This window comes from Leptonychotes weddellii, chromosome 8 (genome assembly GCF_054177405.1).
Source record: "Leptonychotes weddellii isolate Sample4059 chromosome 8, ASM5417740v2, whole genome shotgun sequence".
NCBI classification, from domain to species: domain Eukaryota; kingdom Metazoa; phylum Chordata; class Mammalia; order Carnivora; family Phocidae; genus Leptonychotes; species Leptonychotes weddellii.
Window position 1 is genome coordinate 12,460,078 of NC_138376.1, and position 17,419 is coordinate 12,477,496.

At 43.1% G+C, this 17,419-nt stretch overlaps 1 long non-coding RNA gene across 1 annotated transcript in view; it reads right to left on the reverse strand.

Moving 5' to 3' along the window:
• Positions 1-2,459: 2,459 nt before the first annotated feature.
• Positions 2,460-17,419, reverse strand: part of LOC145722942 (uncharacterized) — an 18,810-nt gene continuing 3,850 nt past the window's right edge. Inside the window, exons 2-4 of the long non-coding RNA XR_014147516.1 lie at positions 3,489-3,600; positions 3,337-3,391; positions 2,460-2,991 (exon numbers count right to left, since the gene is read on the reverse strand). This is a non-coding gene — a long non-coding RNA (uncharacterized LOC145722942). The remainder of the gene's footprint in view (positions 2,992-3,336; positions 3,392-3,488; positions 3,601-17,419) is intronic.

Consider the following 17,419-nt stretch of genomic DNA (forward strand, 5'->3'; position numbering starts at 1 on the left):
GTTGTTGAACATCACTCTGTCATTGTGTTACCAAAATTAGCAGTGGATTCAGTTGAGAATAGGAAGGAAGTATGGGCAGGACAGACTTTCTAGGGAAATGGACAAAGCTGAGGCTCCCAACTCATACTTTCCATACAGTTGAATTGTACACCATCTTAGAAGCATCTACCTTTTAGTGAAGTTCAACCCCCTGTTCTACACATGAGAAAACAGAGACCTGGAGATGAAGAAGTGACTTGCTCAAGGACACTTGCAATGTCCCTGGAACAATAACCAGAGCAAGTTCTCCCTTTCCATATTATTTTCCCCACATTACCACTGCTTTCCTTATATACTAGCCAAACAGATACTCCACCCTGGCCTTTAGAACAACCTATAGGATAAATATAATTACATTTTGCAAAAGATAAAATATGGTTCAGGAAAGCACTCTAATTGTCCAAGGGAATATCTGCCATCTTCATGGTTTTGCTTCTTCATGGAACAACTTGGGGCCTGGTCACTTGCCCAGTTGCTCTCTGGCCCATCCTCAAAAGCCAAAATGACTTCCTCATCTCTGGCCCTCTTAGAAGGTAGATGGGCGCTTGTGAAGTCCCTCCAAATACAGACCTTTTTACCAGGGTAATTTTGGAGAGTGGGATTTCAAGAATCCCAAGTGAATGAATTTCATATAGGATGAAATCCAGATGGTTCTGATTTGCTTTAGAGCACAGAGCCACGGTCCCCTCAGAGTGCCCAAAGTGGACCCTAGTCTTGGTCTTGGGAAGTAGTTAAGGGCAGAACAGTGTTAGAAGGAACTGACTTCCAATCCAAGTGCTCTACTTATCTGTGGTCAGACCACTGGTGGCCTCAGCCTCAGTTTCCTTACTACATTGAAATAATAAGACCCATTTCCCTGTGGCTTTGAAAGTTTGAAATTGGTTACTAGAAGTGAATCACATGATACGTCGGTGTTAGAAACATGAGAACCACTCCATAAAAGGTGATGCTATTGTGAACCGACCTGAGAACCCCAAGAAATAGTAGACAAATTCCTCCAGGTTCTTGCCTCCAGGCAACTACCCCAAGCCAGTTTTCAAATCTGGGCTTCTCTGCCACCAGCTGAGGGAGCATTTCCAATTTTCACTCTCAAATTTTGCCACTTTAATAAATGCATCAGACCACAAGGTGGTGCTTTATTCTAAAGTTTGATATTAGGAGGTTTTGCCAACCACAAAAAGTGAATAGCAAAGCATATTCAACATCATTCTCGAGTGCCAACTTCTTAACCTTAATACAAATATCCAGGTGGACTCCTGCCCTCTGCAACTAAGAACCAAGGCATGCAGGCCACATATGGAACACCCAGTCCTCTTTGTTCTTCCGTTCTTTGACTGAGAAGGAGGTGCGGAGAGCCCCAGCAAGGCTGAAGGCTTTCTGTGGTGCCTTTATCTAGAGCATTATGTAAACTCCTGTCAAACCTATACATGTACTGTGGTTTCCCCTAATTGCTGTCGCTCCATCTCCTGGTGAGCAATGGTTCAGAGTTCAGTGATGAGGAAGAGAACGAGGGTGTTCTTGTGAGATTGGTTCTGAGGGAGTGAAAAGTCAACTTCCTCCTTGTGGTGCAGGGACTGAAGCCCGTGGCCAGAAGTACAGATCGTGGAGCTCTGTGTGGGAAGCAGATGCCCACTCTGCTTAACTTCCAGCTTTCAAACACGCAAGCCAAGGGCTCTCATTGAGCTGGCATCACACCAACTACAGCAATTTTGTTCGTTGGGTTAACTACGTCGGATGAGGAGAGCAGTCTGGGCTGTTAAAGGGCTGTGACACTCATTTGCAAGCCATTATTGAGAGGTAATAGAGAATCAACCCCCCTGAGTACTAGTCCTGACTCGCTCACTCCCTGGCTTCATGGCTTTGAGCAATTCCATGAATTTTGTTTACTTATAAAAGGGCGGGGAAAGAAGGCAGGTAGACCAGATGACTTCCAAGGTCCTCTTTAATACCAGCATTGTTAAGTCAGTCTCATTGTTCCAAAAGAGGTTCTGCATCAGCTAAGGCTTGGGTTATTGTAGAGGCTAGGAGGGTCTTAGGGGGAATGCTGGATAATATCAGGCAAAGACAGTAAGAGGTCAGAGAAAGGCAGGAAGAGGATAGAGCTAGGAAGAGCTAGGCTGAAGAAACAACAACTCGGATCCTATAAACTTGGGCTAAGACATGAAGGTGAAGTGAGAGGCTTTTTGTGGAAAATGGCCTCTATAAAGGAAAAAAAGGGGGGGTCGGGGGGGGTAAAGGGGTTTTTTTTGGGATCCAGCCAAAGGATTAGCCCTAAGACTGTTTTCTAGCTGATCCTGTGATAACAGCTTTCTAAAGCCTTGTGTAGACTTCCCTTCACCAAGTTCTTTGACCTTTTAATCCTTCTGAAAGTGACCTGCCCTCTCTTTCTACTAATGAGAACAGGGACAAATAAAAGAAAGTTTGCCAGCAGTCATTCCAAGAACATTCTGTTGATTTTCTCATTGCTCTTCAGGCTGCACCCAACAACCTTTCATCATAAAATAACTAAAAGGCCTTGCCATGAGTCACAACAGTTACAGTCCATAAACTGCACCCCTAATTCATATCTCACAGCATTTTCCTTTCATCTCTTAATATTTCGAGTGAAAGAATCAATTAGGATCAATTAAGCATCAAAGATCAACTTTATTTTCATAGACTCAGTTCCATTTTAATGGAGGAATTCATAAATTCTTCTTCTAACAAGGAAAACACTAACACTTGGCAGAAGGCGAAGGGGATGAAAGATGGACTTGACAGAACCAGGCTGCTTGGCTCCGAGAAAATACACGGCAAGATTGCTACATTCCACAAGTCACTGATTCTGGAGGAGCACTACATTTGTCCTTTGGAAATGATCTGACTCAGCTTCTTCGGATCTTATGAGCACTCTGGCCGTGTTCTTTGGGAGTCAGATGACCCTTATTTATTTGATTCTGGACACTTTATTGTCTGCTGAAAAAAATAAACTCAATTACTGAAAATATGAATAGATTCCCCATATGGGGATCTAGTCAGGATGTATGTATTGGTGGAGATTACAATCATGTTACTAAAAGTTATATATATCTAAAATATATCAGAATATATAGTTAGATGTTACATCGTGATAGAATATATAAAAATGTAGAGAACTGCTATCTCTTGGGGAAAATGTCAACATTTTACCCCTTTTTTTATTTAATCCAAATGTTAATGAGTGCCTAATGAGCTTAAGTCTATGGGTTTTTTGAAAACTTGTTTTCATCCAAATTCATCACTGAACACATCAGACTTAAACAAAAGATAAAAGCTTACCTAAAAGAAGGAGTTACCATCGGTATGTGTCTTGAGTGACATTTCTGAGTAAAAACTAAGGGAATAAATCAGATGAGAATATTATTCCAAGAAAACAAGGTCAGGGTTACAGAGCTCATTCCCCTTCTGTTTAAGAAAATAAACGCGCATACCTTTCACTTACAACTCTGCAGATAGCCATGTGTTTTCTCTCACAAAGCTTGTCTAAGAAGCCACTGAAATAGTTTCCTTTTGCTTCTGGTCAGCACACAATCCTGGAAGAATCTAGAAGGCAAATAATAGCTTGTTCTAGTAGAAGAAAAAAAATTATTTTTAATAGTCAGACTTGAGCAGCAAACATGTACAGGAATGACAAGAGTGCATGTTTTCCTTTTTTTTTTTTTTAAGATTTTATTTATTTCTTTGACAGAGAGAGTGAGAGAGCACAAGCAGGGGGAAGGGGAGGAGAAACAAGCTCCCTGCTAAGCAGGGAGCCCGATGCGGGGTTTGATGTGGGGCTCAATCCCAGGACCCTAGGATCATGACCTGAGCAGAAGGCAGATGCTTAACCTACTGAGCCACCCAGTTGCCCTGACAAGAGTACATGTTTTGAATGGATTTCACTACCTGATTTTCTCATCAGTTTTTAGATTTGTCGCAGTTCCTTTACATCAGTAATTTTATCTTTTCCTATTAAGTATGAACTTAACTTTTGATACATCAAAGTGGAATTCTGATAGATCTTCGGCCTTTACATTTAAAATGCTGAGCAAAGGATGGGGTTCGCAGGACCCCTCGCCACCCCTTTGGGGTCAGCGGCGTTCAATCCCCTGGCAGGAGGTCAGTGCTGCTCTGGAGGTAGGGGAGTCGGTGTTGGAGGGCTAGAGGTCCACAAAGCTTCTGGGCCATTTAATCTCATGGCTTGTCTGGGTGTAAATCTACTTTTTATTAAAATATAATTATGTGTACATGGTGACAAAGCTTGCATATTATGGCAAGCCATTTTTCACACTAGGAAAGCTGCAGACAGATTGCTGGAGATGCAAGGAATTCTGTTTCTCCACCTTAGGCCAGTTAGCTACTATTCTGGTACTGTACCTCTCACAAATCATTTTCAAAGATCTCCTGGGTCTCCAAAAAAAATGCCTCATTTCCTCTTCTCATCTTTTTGTTTACCCTCTGCAACAGACCTCCATCCCTTAATAGAAAGAAAAAAATACAGGCAAATTGCCTACTTGCTCAAATTTATTCATAACCTCAAAATCAATACCCACATGCTTTCATGGTGATTCATGGACACATGTAGAGCGGAGAAAAATGTGAGATACCAAAGCTCATGGTCCCAGCTGAACAAGACGATGTGCTGCCTTCTTGTTTCAGCTCTCATGCTTAAATAAAGTGTCTTTTTTTGGCTATCTATTTAGGGCCACATTCTTTGCATGTGTGTGCTTTGTTTTTTGGGTGATTTCACTGTTTCAAATGGCCCCCAAGCATAGTCCTCAAGTGCTGTCTACTGTACCTAAGAACAAGAAGGCTGAGATGTGGGGCCCCTGGGTGGCTCAGTTGGTTGAGAGTTTGACTGTTGATCTCAGCTCAGGTCAGCATCCTGGGGTCATGGGATCAAGCCCTGCATGGGGCTCCACTCAGGGCAGATTCTGCTTCTCTCCCTCTCCCTCTGCCCCTCCCTTATGCTCTCTCTCTCTCCCTTTCTCTCAAATAAATAATTTTTTTTTTTAAGTAGGCTGTGATGTGCCTCCCAGAGAAGAATATGCATGTTCCATAAGCTTCATTCAGGCAGTGTCAGTGCTATTGGCCGTGAGTTCAACATTAATGAATCAACATTATGTATTTCATAGTGTCCTTCAACAAAAACACACATAAAACAAGGTTAGGTATTGACTGATGGATGGAAATGTGACCAGAGCCTCATAGGAACCTAACTTGTATTTCCTTTAGGAGCAATGGCTCAGTGTTCACTAATTCATGTTCACAGCAACTTCTTAGAACATAACCACAGTAAGAATAACCATAACTATTATTGGTAGCTTTTCTGTTTCCCAAAATGCATATTTCTGCTTCTTTTTTTTTTTTTTTTAAAGAAAGGAAACTGGAGACAGTTCAGAGAAGAGAAACAAACACTTTATAAAGAGAAAAGGAACCTTACAGCAAAGAGTAAGTGCAACTGGAGTTTGTTGAGTTTACAGAAGAGATATGTTGAAGACCCTTTCTGACCTCCATTCCAAAGAAGGGAGAGAGATGGTCCTACATTAAAACAGATCAGATTGTGTTTGAATGCAGTGGAACATTTTACTGGAACTTTGGAATATGAAGTTCCGTCCCTAGGGAGCATCAAGAAGAGAGAACTGACATTCGTTCACAGAACTGCTAAGCTGACTTTGAAATTCCAAATGAGGCACTCAGGTTGTCTTTATACAGCTCTGGGATCCTACAAATAGCACCCATTGCAAGGGGCCCCACAAGGCTGGGAGGCTAGGTCTGTGGTTATGGACTGTTTCTCCCTAGGACAGAGTTATCTTGTCTGAATAAGCCTGTGTGGGGATGAAGGCTAGGTCACTGGCCATATTCTGACCAATATTTTCCAAACTGCATTTCCTGGAAAATGAGATTTTACTTCACTAGTGTGGTTGTGGTGGGGTTGGTGGTGGGAGGTAATGGGGAAGAAAATTATGTGTTTGTGTGTGAAATTAGTGATTTGTCCTTTTTTAAAGATTTTATTTATTTATTTGAGAGAGAGAGAATGAGAGAGAGAGAGCACAAGTAGGGTGAGGGGCAGAGGGAGAAGCAGACTCCCCCACTGAGCGGGGAGCCCGACTCGACTCGGGGCTCCGACCCAGGACTCCAGGATCATGACCTGAGCCGAAGGCAGACAACCAACTGAGCCACCCAGGCGTCCCGTGATTTGTCTTTTTTATGATCACATTTCAATTTTATGGATGAACATATGACTTGGCATTTTTCTCTTCTTTCTCTGGTCCAAGCTTGTGGGGTTTATAATCACACAGACGTGAGTTTTAAACAGTGTGGTCTCGGGTGAGTTACTTAACCTCCATTACCTTTAGTTTTCTCATCTGTGAAATAGAGATGAACCTATCTGCCTTGCAAGGTGTTTACTTTCTTAATTGAGATATAATGGACACACCACATTATATTAGTTTCAGCTGTACAACATCGTGATTGGACATGCACACACATGCATAATGGTCACCACCGTGTCTCGTTACCATCTGTCACCTTACAAAGGTAACTGCAATACCATTGACCAGAGTTCCTATGCTGTGTGTTACATCCCCAGGATTTATTTATTTTACAACTGGTGGTTTGCATTTAATCTCCTGCACCCATTTCACGCCCCACTCCCCAACAGCCCTCCTCCCCTCTGGCAGCCACTAATCTCACCGGGTTGTCCAAAGATCCGGTCTCTAGTTCAAGCGGCTGTCCCATTCTTCCTCAGAACAGCCTTGCTTTATTACCCAGCCTACAGCAGATCTCAGGAATCTCAGGGGGCACCTGGGTGGTTCAGTCGGTTAAGCGTCTGCCTTCAGCTCAGGTCATGATCCCAGGGTCCTGGGATCGAGCCCCATGTCGGGCTCCCTGCTCAGCGGGGAATCTGCTTCTCCCTCTGCCTCTCCTTGCCACTCCCTCTGCTTGCGCTCTCTCTCTGTCTAATAAATAAATAAAATCTTAAAAAGAAAAGAAGAAGAAGAGAGAGCCTACCATAGTGAAAGAAGGCAAGGCCTGTAGAAAATATATTTTTACATGTATGATGCAGGGATCATGCATTCATGAAAATGTACATACACAAATAGGGTATAAAAAGCGATATGTGATTGATTCGTGCAAATATAATGCTAACTCGTTCTTTATGAAACTCTTCAGAGTTTTTTTTAAAGATTTTTATTTATTTATTTGAGAGACAGCAAGAGGAAGAACGAGCAGTGGGGAGCAGCAGAGGGAGAGGGAGAAGCAGGCTCCCCTCTGAGCAGGGAGCTGGACGTGGGGCTCGATCCTAGGACCCTGAGATCATGACCTGAGCCGAAGGCAGACGCTTAACTGACTGAGCCACCCAGGAGCCTGAAATTCCTCAGAATTTATGCTTACATAACATGCAGCACAACACATTTAGTTACGGAGTGCTGACTGTGCTAGGTGTTGGAGAACCGTGATTAGCCAAGCCAGGCAGGGGTCGTACCCTCCGGGATCTGACAGCTTCCTGGGCCAGCCGGCGATCACCCAGGAGAGAGCTTGCGCCTCCCACGGAAAGTAGCAGGTACCATGCCAGCATCTCGGAGGGTGACTTGCCCTCTTGGAAGTGATAAAAAAGCATCAGGGAAATCTGTCTGAGGGAAATTACATTTCTTGAGAAACAAAATCGTGATGGTCAGGATTATTATCTCATTTCATAACAGAGTCCATGTTCCCGGTCCTTCGTTTTTTGTTTTAATTTGGCTCTCACAGCCACGAGTCTGCCAGGTGAAACAAGCAAGTTGGAAATTCAGTGTTAAGTGTTGGCTTCTGGATTCTGACACATCATTAGAGTTTTAAATATCTAAGATGTGACTTCAGCATTTTGTTTTTTCTTATAACTTTATATGCAATTTTTTTTTAATCATTTACTTACTTACACTCAAAGAATATTTGAGCTCTAGACATAAGGATCACCCTGGCTGTGATCAGAGCACAGAGGCTAGCTGGAGACACCAGGTAAGAAGGGAACGTACGAATGAATATATCACTATAGCTGTAGTGAGGGTTTCTCTATGGGTCAGCGCTCTTAATTATAGATGTGGGATCCACACTAAGCAATTTAAGCAGAAAGGGATGTATGAAGAGAGACAGCAGGCTTCACATTGTTAAAGTGGCCTAAAGAAACAGCCTCGAGGCAAGAATTCCAAAACCAATGTCCCAAACCATCCTGCACAACGAAGCCACAAAAGCAGCCAAGTGAGAATCACATCTCCTCTTCCAGGACCCCAGTCAGTCAAATGAACTCCTCTATCCACCTCTCTCTGCTCATTCAACAGCAAGGCAACACCACCTCCCGCATGTGTGTGTGCTAGGCAGCGCTCAACTACTTCTAGAACCCAGCTTGAAGGGAGCCTGGGAAAGGCAGTTTTAATCATAGTCCTGGCCTTCCAGAAGGAGATTGGAATGCACTTTGAGGCAACACACCAGTCAGCCGTAGTCACCAAGGGAAAGAGCAGAGAGCTATCAGAAGGAACAGCATGAGAGATCTGCTGTAGGCTGGGTAATAAAGCAAGGCTGTTCTGAGGAAGTTGCTTTTTAAAGTGAGTGGAGAGGAAGAATTAAGATTTAGTCAGGGAGTGCAAAGGCCCTGGGGTAGGAATTTGGCAGTGACAGCAAATAAGAAAGTAAAGGAGAGTGAGGGTGGGAAACATAGAACAAGGCCTGAGAACTTTCAGAGAGACAGAGGGGTTGGTTTGGCCCTTTGTACTTTATTCCACTTGCAATGGGAAGCACTGAGGCGTTGTGATCATGCATTTCATTAACATATTGCATGAATGAACATGTTGTAATTTATCATCAATGCTCTCGGCTGCAAGAAATGAAATATCTGACTCAAAGGTGCTTGGGTACGTTTATTTTTATCACCTAAAAAGAAGCCTAAAGAGAGGCAGTTCCGAGATTGGCTCAGTTGCTGAGTGATGTCCAGGATCTGGGTCAGCTTCTTCATGATCCTTGGGGCTGTTCCCACCTGCTCACAAGACAGTGGCTGCAGTTCCAAGCATCACATGCTTCCTCCGTGGAGAAACCTCTCCTTGGAAATTAGGAAAAGAAAGATATTTTCCTGAATCCCTCAATTCCTGTGGTCTACATTGAGGGCCATCGCTCTGCCGAGCCACAGAATACACCAGAAAAATGATTAGCTGACATTTTCAGATGCTGCAATAGGAGGAAACCCCTGCCAAGAAGGGGGTGGGGGTAGGAATGGCTTTTGAAAGGGAGCTAAAGACTGTATTTTATGGCAACACGTTCTCCACACGTACTCGGGTCATCCAAGAGAATGAGCATGGCACAGGAGAGACAGCCAAGAGCAAGAGTGATGTTTGCCTAGACCTGCCTGGCTAGACAACACTAGAAACTCCCCAAGGCGTAGAATGGGGTGGTTAAAATAAATAAATCCACGCTTGTATAAATCAATCATTTTTTCTTGCGTAATTGTGCTTCCTAGAAACTTTGTTTATAAATTTATCCATAAGAATTTTCATAGGGTGATGTCAACCAGGGAGGTGGTTCTTGCAATACACTATGCCTGGACATTAGACATAGGCTTCCCGCACCCCGGTGTCCACTGACAGACTTATGGATGATTTCCCTTGGTCTACCAGATGGCTGTTTGACAATTTGCACACATAGGTGTGTGCAAAAGCTGCTTTCCCCTGTCTGACAGGGTGCCAACGTGAGGGGAGTCTACCTGGACAACTGTACTCTTGGCAGTTGGGGTTTATTAAAGATGGATCTTTTCTCGCCTTCAGACAAGAGCATTTTACCCTCCTCTGCTATCTCCATTCTTTCATCATCTCAGAACAGTTCCAAATTTCTCCCTCCCCCATGGTGGGGCTTGGTCATATTTTCCAGTTGTTGTTTGCACAAGAGAGAGGCAAGCAGGCACACCCCCAGATTTACGTTATTTTCTGTTTCTTTCTCATGCTCATTGGAAATATGCTAATGACCCTGCCAGACCCCAAGGCGATGACAAATCTGGAATGTTGTTCTCTTGCCCATTATGATGGAGTGGTGAATAGTCATCTCCCTCTTTTGTTCTCATCACAGACTTTGCCTGATGTATTCCCAACTCCCTCCACCAAATCCCTGTTCAGGCTGCTCTCCATCTGGGAGAGCAAAGCTTACAGCTGTCTCTGCATCTGACAGTGTAGTTCCGCGGCTCCAACTGCAAGACGGGCTTGTGGTTAAGTAGGATAGACTCCACTGGAAGGATTTGTTTGTGAAATATCCAGTGAAGAGGTGCAGAGGGAAGAGGTGGGGGGAGGGGTGGGCAGATGAAGACAGAGGAGAATTTCTCTAAAACCCTTTGGCTAAATTAAAGATAAAATTGTAGGGTCTCATGCTATGTTTTTAATGTTGCAAAGGGAGTGTTAGCTTTCTTGCTCCCTCCCCTGCTCACTGCACTGAAACTTGGAGATTTAATGTTCAAACCCAACCTGCTGCCCAGCCCCCCCTCTGATTCTGAAGGCTCCTACCAATGATGAGATGTGGGTAGGAGGGAGGGAAAAGCAGAGTGAACAGAGAAGGAAGATGGAAATGGGCTGAGAAAAAGAGTAGATTCATCCCTGTAAGTAAGTGACAGGATGCAACTGCTAGGGAGCAAGGATTAATCCAGGTACAAAATCCCCTGTCCTCTACATTTGAATGCCAGACACTCCGCCAACACCACATCCTGATGGATGGGTGACCATCAAGAAAGACAGCATCCCTACTCTCATGGAATGGCATTGCAGCCAGGGAGACCGAGAATAAACAAATAAACAAGTATATGATATCATGTCAGGAACTGATAAGTAGTATTAATATTTTTTTAAAGATTTTATTTGTTTATTTGAGAGAGGGAGAGAGAGAGAGAGCATGTGCAGGTGGGGAGGGGCAGAGGGAGAGGGAGAGAGATAATCCTAAACAGACTCCACACTGAGCACGGACGCCTGACAGGGGGCTTCATCTCATGACCCTGAGATCATGACCTGAGCCGAAATCAAGAATTGGACGCTTAACCAACTGAGCCAGCCAGGGCACCCCAGGAACTGATACGTATTATTAAGAAAAACAAAGCAGGGTAAAGACTCAGAGTGAGGGGAGGGTGGCAGGAGACAGAGAGATCTCTCTAGGGAGGTGATATTTGAGAAGAAAACTCAAGGAAATGAGAGAGTAAGGGCCTCAGAGAGCTGGGAAAGAGCACACCAGGCCTGGAAGAAAGGAGAGAAAAGACCCAGAGGCAGAAGTGGGCTGAGTAAAGGGAAGGGTGGAGCAGGTAGCAAGGGGGGCAGACAGATGGAAAAGGAAGTCCGGCCCAGAGAAGACAGGCCCTGCTCTAAGTATGATGAGGAGCCTCTGGGAATTTTCAGCAGGACAAAGAAGTGCTTTGATTTTCATTTTAAAAAGATTTCTGTGACGCTAAAGACTAGCTCAAAGTAACATGTTGGTGAGGATGTTGAGGAACCAGAATCTCCATGTCTTACATGGGAATGCGAATTGGTAAAGCCATTTTGGAAAGTCATTTGACTGTATCTACTAAAGCTGGACACATACAGCTTTGACCAAGCAGTTCCACTCCTGTGTATCTATCCAAGAAAGGAAAATGGCTTTATGCACCAAAAACCATGCACGAGAGCCTTCATGGCACGTTTATTAACAAGACACCCAAGCTGGAAACAACCCAAATGTCCGTCAGCTGTAGAATTGGTAAATAAATGGTGGTATGGTCACACAAAGTTTATAACACAGCAATGGACAACAACAAGGTACAGCCACATACAAAAGAATGAACGATCCTCACCAACCTAGCAGGGAGGTACCAGAGGCCTAGCACAAAAGAGCACATTCTATATCCTCCGCTAACATGAAGTTCAAAAAGGAAAAACGAATCTATAGTAATCGACACCACAAGAATCATTGTATTTGGGGGTTCTTGCCTGGGAGAGACTGGGAGCAAGCCTTCTGAGTGCTGGAAGTGGCTCTCTATCTTCATACAGTTGGCCTTTACGCAGGTAAACATACAGATGTAAGAACGGAGTTGAATGCGTAAGATTTGAACACCTTACTGAATGTATGTTACACCTCAACAAATACTGTTAATAGGGGAAAGAAGAACATAAAAGACTGGTCTGGTTCTATAAAGATACTGTGTGGGATCAAGAGTAGAAGTGGGGAGGTATTCAGGAGTAGCTGGGGATGGAGGTAATGGTTTGCACCAGGATGGTTGTCAGGAAGGCTCTGCAAATGGGTCAGATTCAGGAAATATTTTCTAATTTGGGACAACAAGCCATGCTAACAGATTTGTGGGATGTGAGAGAAAAAGAGAAATCAAGAATGACTCCTAGGTTTGTGGTCTGGGAAACAGTGGAAGGGAGTGCCATCTTTGGACACAGTCAAGACTGAGGAAGTGGGTTTGGGACAGGTGGGAGGGTGTAAAGCAGAATTCTGTTTTGTGCTTATGTGAGATTAGAGCTTCCCATTGGACATCCAAGCTGAGATGTTAACAGTGGCACATATCAGGGTCACTCAAAGGGATTACAGACCTACTTTGGGGAGTTGGCACCATATCCATGGTATTCAAAAGCCATGGGATAGATGAGATCTCCCCGGGGGCTGACTGCAGATAGAGAAGAAGCGAGATCTGAACCTACTGATGCTCAAAGGGCAGGAAGGAAAAGAAGATCCAGAAAGGAGACTGAGAAGGAGCCACAGCAAGTGGGCTGACCTCTAAGATCCACATTGTACACCTGGATCAGCAACACAGCTGTTACCCTGCCAACATTAGGAGGGCCGTTGGTTTAGTTGTTGCTGGAAGTTTGATAAGAACCGAGGGTTGACCATTGGATTTGGTAACATGGAGATCACCCATGGTCTGGCAAAGGTGGTTTCACCAAGTGGGTAAAAATGGATAGGAGTGAAAAAGTAGAGACAATCAGCTTAGATAACTTTTTTTTTTTTAAGATTTTTTTATTTATTTGTCAGAGAGAGAGCGAGAGAGCACAAGCAGGGGGAGTGGCAGGCAGAGGGAGAAGCAGACTCCCAGCTGAGCAGGGAGCCCGATGCGGGACTCTATCCCAGGACTCTGGGATCATGACCTGAGCTGAAGGCAGATGCTTAACCATCTGAGCCACCCAGGTGCACCCCCTTGCTTGAATTTATGCAATGGCTCTTAACAGGTATCCCTGTTTCTACCCATATGCACCTCTCAAGTCTATTCTCAACATAGTAGCAAATGTGTGTGTGTTTTTTTAAGATTTCATTTATTTGAGCAAGAGAGAGAGAGAGAGAGAGACACGCGAGTACGAGTGGGGGAGGGGCAGAGGGAGAAGCAGACTCCCCACTGAGCAGGGATCCCGATGCAGGACTCTATCCCAGGACTCTGGGATCATGACCTGACCCGAAGTCAGACACTTAACTGACTGGGCCACCCAGGTGCCCCAGCTTAGATAACTTCTTGAGGAGTTTACTATAAAGGAGAAGGGGGACAAGAATAGGAGAAATTTCTTTTTTTATTATAAGATGGAAATATGATAAACATGTCTGTATGCTAATGAGGAAGATCTGGCAGAGAGGAGGGAAATAATGATATGGGAGGAGGGGAAAAATTAGAGTGAAAACCCTTTAGGTCGGTCAGACAGATGGATACAGTGTCCCGGAAGAGAGGCTGGATTTAGATCGGACCAAGAACAGGTCACCTGTTTTGGCAGGTGGGCAGGCAGAATGTATGGACACAGGGGCAGGTAGGCTGACTGGGATCTCTGAACATCGTTCTGTTGAACACACACACACACATATCACTATTTAGTTTTCAACCTGTAGAAGAACCGTTCCTTCTCGGGAGCTCTAGTCTCCTAATCCAGGGATCACTTTCAAGTCTGGAGACATCCACATTTTCCCCTCACAGGACACCCAGCACCTGACCCCCCCGGTAAGCCCTGAGTCAGCGTGCTTGTGCGGCAGCAGGAAGGAGTTGCTCTGAAAATGGGAAAAGCCTCTCTTGTGCCCCACCAGCAGCTTCTCAACACAAGTGCTCCTGGCGGCAGACAGCTCCTAAATTCCATCTATCTGTGGTCGCACTAGGCATTGTTTTAAACACCAGAGATGGGCGGGGGGCGGGGGGGGGGGTATGCAAAATGCCTGAGGGCTTTCTAGTTCCTTGAAACACTGAAAAGTTTTCCAAATTGATCTCTGTGTTCACAGTTGCATCATCTGTACGATGAAAAAAATCAACTGATCTAGAAGATTCTTTAGCTTTAAAAAAAATACTGCATTCCTGGGGCACCTGGGTGGCTCAGTTGGCTTAGCAACCGACTCTTGATTTTGGCTCAGGTCATGATCTCAGGGTCATGGGATTGATCTCAAGGTGGTGGGATGGAGCCCCACCTGGGGCTCTGAGCTCAGTGGGGAGTCAGCTTGTCCCTCTTCCTCTGCTCCTCCCCCGACTTGCTCTCTCTCTTCCTCTCTCTCAAATAAATAAATAAAATCTTTAAAAATAAATAAATTAATTAATTAAATTAAAACAATACTGAATTCCTGGGGCACCTGGGTGGCTCAGTAGGTTAAGCGTCAGATTCTTGATTTCGGCTCAGGTCATGATTTCAGAGTTGTGGGATCAGCCCTGCATCAGGCTCCACGCTCAGCACAGTCTGCTTGAAATTCTCTCCCTCTCCCTCTCCTCGCCCCTCCCCCACGTGTGTGTGCGTGCGTGCACGCGCTCTCTCTTTCTCTCTCTCAAATAAATAAAATCTTTAAAAATATATGTTAATTAATTAAAAAATACTGAATTCCAAAAATCCAACTGGAGACATCATTATTGAATAACCCAGGAAATTGCTATATTGTACATGTGGATACACAAGCATGTAAATGTGCTCATGATATAGGGTAGCATATGATTATTAAATTAATGATACACCTATAAGGACCTGAGAATAGATTTTAGGAGTCATGCCATTTCATACACATCTTGATGGTAAAATTTTGGTAAAATTGTAAAATTTATACAAGCTTTAAAGCTTGAGAAAGGTTTCTGGGTAAATATGGTGAAATGACATAGGATTATAGAAATCACTTTCTCAGATACCTCTTTAATAAAAATTACATTTGACCCTTGAACAACCTGAGTTAGAACTGTGCAGGTCCACTTACCTACAGGTTTGTTTGTTTGTTTGTTTTTTAATAAGTATAGTCCTGTAAATGTATTTTCTCTTTTGATTTTCTTAATAACATTTTCTGTTCTCTAGCTCACGTTATCATAAGAATACAATATATAATACATATAACATACAAAATAGGTGTTAAATGAATATTATCAGTATATTATCGGTAAAGCTTTTGGTCAAAAGTAGGTTATTAGTAGTTACGTTTGAGGGGAGTCAAAGGTTGTATGTGGATTTTTGACTGCACCATGTAGGGGGATCTGTACCCCTAACCCCTGTGTTGTTCAAGAGCCAACTCTAGTTTTTGGGGGGGTTTTTTGTTTTTTTAAATTTTATTATGTTATGTTAATCACCATACATTACATCATTAGTTTTTTATGTAGTGTTCTCAACTCTAGTTTTTTAAAAGGTAAAAATTTCTCTAGCAGAAACAAAATAAGGAAAAAGCAAAGCATTATTCCATAAACATTAAAAACTAGTGGTCAGGAAAAGAAACAGAATATTCTGGAGTACCTTGGCTTTAAGTACATCTCCATCCCTGGAAAAGGTACTAAGGAAAGGCCCATCAACATTTTGAGAGTCTCATAATACTCCATGATTTGGAGAAAAGTAGACTAAGGGTAATAAAAAAGTCTTAAGACAAACCAAGAAAAAGAAAAAAAAACGATCTAAGGACCTGAAATCTTCCAAAAGTAGGAAGTGAATCCATTATAGTCTAAAACTGAAACATATAGTTAAAAATACAGTGATAATTGTAACTGTCAAGTATCCAATCTCCTAAAAGTTTTCATCAAATTTTTCTTGAGTTTAGAGGCATTTTCGTTGGTGAAGAAGTGCTTCATGAAGTTCAGCCAATTCTTTCAGGTTTATTTTTCCTCTGTGAAGATTAAATAAAATTAACCATGATTTTAAAAAGTAAATAGCCTCGACAGAATTATTTTATTTTGAAACAATTATTTGATATGCTGGTCACTTTTTTTTTTTTTTTTACCAATCTCTTTGTCCATACACTGATCAAACGGTCTAGAACAAATACCAGTCTGCAGACTACATTCCATATTTCATTTAGTCTGCATAGAGTTTTCAAACAATTTTGAGAAAATAGTGTCAAAGTAGGAGGGTTCGATTACAAATGCAAATGCCTCATATCTTCTAATGAATCCGAAGGCCTGACAACACAGGGGCCACACTCCCACTTGGCAACAATCTATTCTATCTGAGTGATGGTACTTGTGCCCTCCGGGGGCATCCCTCTCCAGCTTGCCATGGCTCCCACCACCCCTTGATCGTCTTTAGCAATGAAGAGAACATTGGCTCCTATTTATCATTTCCCTGCGCTGTGGTTTTTCTGAAAGTAGAAAAACATTCCCCAATATCCATGTGGAAAATACCAAGGGAGACGAAGAAGGTTGAGTGAGTTTTCCACCCAAACCATCTTGATCATTGATGTTCCTTTTGGTTGCTGAAGGCATTTTGGTCAACATGATAGGCCTAGAATTATGTTCACCAAGCGCCAACACTAATGTCTCTTTTTCCTTTGGGGAATATAATTTTGTGTGGGGGTTACTTTCTTCTTTGTACTTTTTTTTGCATTCTTTGATTTTTTTTCTTTATGATGAAAATGTCCCATTTTTATAAAAAAGTATTAGGCATTATTTAAATACATATACACATACATGAATATGTTTATATAAACAGACATATATTCATACATAAATATATACGTTTGTGCACATATATATAACGCAAAGTGGTGATGGGAAATGATACAAGTATTCTTGTAAGAAAGTAGAGTACAGACCCTTGGAGATACTCTGTGTACTTTCCCCTGAGTGAATAAGATAGGTTTTTTCATTATAATCCTCAGACATACCTCCAGGGAATTCTCCCTCCTCCATATCAAGGCAAAGGTAATTTCTTCTTCTTCTTTTTTTTTAAGATTTTATTAATTTATTTGAGAGAGAGAGAGCACAGAGGGAAAGTAAGAGGGAGAAACAGACAGCAGAGCCCAACGTGGGGCTTGATCCCAGGACCCTGGGATCATGACCTGAGCTGAAGGCAGAAGCTTAACTGACTGAGCCACCCAGGCTCCCCCAAAGGTAGCTTCTAAATGAGGCATTCATTTATCAGGCATTAAGACTTCCCAGGCTTGGGCGCCTGGGTGGCTCAGTCATTAAGCCTCTGCCTTCGGCTCAGGT